Genomic DNA, 3,525 nt, shown 5'->3' with positions numbered 1-3,525 from the left:
CAACACTCCCTAGGACCTTACCATTAAGTGTATAAGTCCTGCTAAGATTTGCTTTCCCAAAATGCAGCACCTCGCATTTATCTGAATTAAACTTCATCTGCCACTTCTCAGCCCATTGGCCCATCTGGTCCAGATCCTCTTCGCTGTCCACTACACCTCCAATTTTGGTGTCATCTGCAAACTTACTAACTTATGCTCACATCCAAATCATTTATGTAAATGACAAAAAGTAGAGGACCCAGCACTGATCCTTGTGGCATTCCACTGAACTCAAATTCTTAAACTGCTTGGGGAGACTTAGACTTGACTACTGAAGGTGTCTTATGTATTCTCATTGTAAAAAATGGTGAGTGTATGTTGCAGATTTAAACGTTTGGTATTTTTGGATTAAAGGAAGGAAGGTCTCACTGCAGTACATGTGTTCTGACAGATCAGTTGGAATAAATCTGCCCAGTCATCATACTAAACCTGTACCAGCTGAAGGAAATTAAATAAATGTGACACTCAGCTGATACTAACACAGAAAAAAGACAGGGAGCTGTTCAATAACTCCCGTGTTTGTTTTTTTTCACTGTGCTCAGTAAGCTTAAATATTTGTGAGTTTTTTGAATGATGTGTAATTGTTGTTTGTCAGTGTAAAAAATGTTTTTCCCTCATTATAAAAAATGTCTGCAATGTGTTTGCAGAATATTTGAGGCATATGGGAACAAACCCCACTTATGTACAACTGCTTTTAAACAATCATTGGCGACTGGAATTATCCAAATGTCCTGCGAATACAATAATACTGAAGTAGCTGGAAAAGTGCACAAGGGCTATTGAAGAGGACCATGATGAGATGTACTGAATGCCATTGCTGGAAGATCTTGGTAAATAACAAAAACATTTATAATGCAACTTCCTCCTTTTTCATGGAGTGATCTTTTGCTGACCTATTGGAATGCTGTGGTTCATTGGTTAGTAGATTTCATATCCAGCTTTCTTTTGACAACTTGTCATTAATCTGTGACCTCAACCACACAGGAAGGAAAAGACAGAAGAGTAATAGAAACATCACCATCTGGAAGATCTCGTTCAAGTCACTCATCAACCTGACTTGGAACCAAATTGCTGATCCTTTATTGAACTGGATCAAAATTGTAGAACTCCCTTCCACACAGCAGTGCAGGTGTCCCGACACCACGTGGACTGCAACAATTCACGAAGGTTGTTTACCATCAACACCACCTTCAAGGGCAATCAGGAATAGGCTAGCTTTGGTAAGGTCATTTGCATTCCATTACATAATAAAATAAAGCTCTTACCCTAAATCAGCTTGGATTCAGGAGTCATTTCATGAATCTGAGCAGAAAAAATCTCGGCTGGCATTCCTAGTATGGTACTGAGGGAGTGTCACATTAAATTTATATTGTGTCCTTTCCTAGCTGGACATAAATGCTCTAACATTTGATAAAGAGCAGGGAGGTTATGACATGAAGGGGAAAGTTGACTACTAATAGTCCATGGTTTTAATATAGCACCAGATGGAGCATTACTGAATGACATGGCTCCATATTTCAGGTAAACATATTTTAATAAGGCAAAGACTTGCATTTATACAGTATCTCTTACCACCATAAGGCATCCTTAAAAGTGCTTCATGGCCATGTGTTTTAATGTACAGAAAAGCTTCCCTTGCTGCTGGAAATAAGTGGGCAGAATAGGAAACATCTGTGGAAACAGAAAGATAATGTTTCAGGTCAACGAAACTTTCCTTTCTGATCACCGTTTGCAGTGATCTGTTAAGTTTGGCTAGGTAACACGTGCAGTCCTGAATGTAGCTGGCTGAACATTGGCTAGTAACTACATTCAAGGCGACTCAGTTCACGAATACAGGTTCAAAAAAGGTACCCGGATCCTTATTTGCTCAGGCAAAGAACTTGATGTGCATTTAAAGCACGGGTCATGGATGCCTTTATTTTGTCGACACCGGCATGCATACAATGAGGCATTAAACTAATGTCCTGTCTGTCTGTTCAGACAGTTAAAAGATTATTACCAGTAAGAGAAAGATATAAGTGAGGAGTTCTCCCGATATACTAGTCAAACTGTAAACCTCAAAAGCCATCAAGTTAGAGTAACTAGTCAATAACATTTTGTTGGGCACAACTTATTTACCATGTTTGTCTTCTCAGCAGCTGTGATCACATTTCATTATTGAAGAGATTTGTTGGGATGCGAAAAGTACAAGAAACATGCAAGTTAAAAATGATTTGAGACATTTAATTATACTAAAATCAAGATTCAAACATCAAGTGTTGGAAGTTTTTTTGTATTATTTGCACACCTAGTTCGTAAGTATGTTTACAACACATCTAATGCTGTTAGCATTATTTTCTCCCTCCTTGTTAACTTATTTTCTTTATCTTTCTTCCCCTCCTTTTGGTTAACGCAAATGTACACTGGAGGGAGAAGTGATTAAATGCAATAGGAACTAAATGGTTTAAAGTGGGTGCGGGTCAAAGGTGGCTGGAGCGATATGCACACTAATTTTTAAAAGACCTTCTCCAAGGTGAGTAGGAGGAGATATACTAGAATGATAAGAGGGGTGGAGAAACTAAATAATTTGGGCTGGTTCTTTTCACGGAGAAGATTGAGTAGCTTTGAAAGGTAGCACTTGCAGGATGCTAGAGTAAACAAGGAACAAGTTATTTCGAGTAGAAGGATTAATAACTAGAAGACATAGACTGAAGGTAATCAGCAAACGATCTAGAGGTGGTGTGTGGTAATACTTTATTTTACAGTATGAGTTGTAATGTGGAATGCAGTGCCTGAAAGGGTGATGACAGTAAATTCAACAATAATGGTCAAGAGAAATAGATAAACCTTAGCATTATAATTTAATAATCCTCAACTGCACATGCCTACCTGTTCCCCATAACCCTCGATTCACTTACTGATTTAAAAATTGCCTACTTCATCCTTTAACATATTTAAATAACTCAGCCCCAACAACAGTCTGTGGTAAAGAATTCCAAAGATTCACACCCTCAGAAAAAAATTCCTCAGCAATGGTTTTAACTATGTGACCCCTTATTCTCAGATTATTCCCTATGGTCCTAAACTCTCTCAAGTGGAAACAACTTTTCTCCGTCTATCCTAAGAGGTTCCCTAAGAATCTTGTTTGTTTCATAAGGTTGCCTCTCATTTTTCTAAATTCCAACAAGGACAGACTCAACCTACTCAACCTCTCGTCATAAGACAGTCCCTCTATGCCTGGTATCAGCCCCGTGAACCTTCCCTGGGCTGCCTCCAATGCCAGTATATCTTTTCTTAGATAAAGGGTTTTGAATCCACTTTATGAAACTATGTTGACTATGCTTGATAATATTTATTTCGAAATGCTCCATCACATCTTTCCATTTTTAAGTGTAAAAAATGGTGTTACATCACCAGTTTTCTAATCCTTTGGGACCTTTCCAGTGTGTAAGGGATTTGGTAAGATTAATAGCAACGTATCCACTATGTCTACTTACTTTAATATCC

General features: G+C 38.3%; 1 long non-coding RNA gene across 1 annotated transcript in view; it reads left to right on the top strand.

Moving 5' to 3' along the window:
* The window catches only part of LOC122558036, a 2,635-nt gene extending 1,384 nt beyond the window's left edge, over positions 1 to 1,251 (top strand). The window contains exons 2-3 of the long non-coding RNA XR_006314012.1: positions 687 to 869; positions 1,024 to 1,251. This is a non-coding gene — a long non-coding RNA (uncharacterized LOC122558036). The remainder of the gene's footprint in view (positions 1 to 686; positions 870 to 1,023) is intronic.
* The last annotated feature ends 2,274 nt before the right edge of the window (positions 1,252 to 3,525 follow it).

Source organism: Chiloscyllium plagiosum, chromosome 16, assembly GCF_004010195.1.
Source record: "Chiloscyllium plagiosum isolate BGI_BamShark_2017 chromosome 16, ASM401019v2, whole genome shotgun sequence".
In the NCBI taxonomy this organism is placed as follows: Eukaryota; Metazoa; Chordata; class Chondrichthyes; order Orectolobiformes; family Hemiscylliidae; genus Chiloscyllium; species Chiloscyllium plagiosum.
Note: the sequence above shows the minus strand (reverse complement) of the source record. Positions and strands in the feature narration are given on the sequence as shown.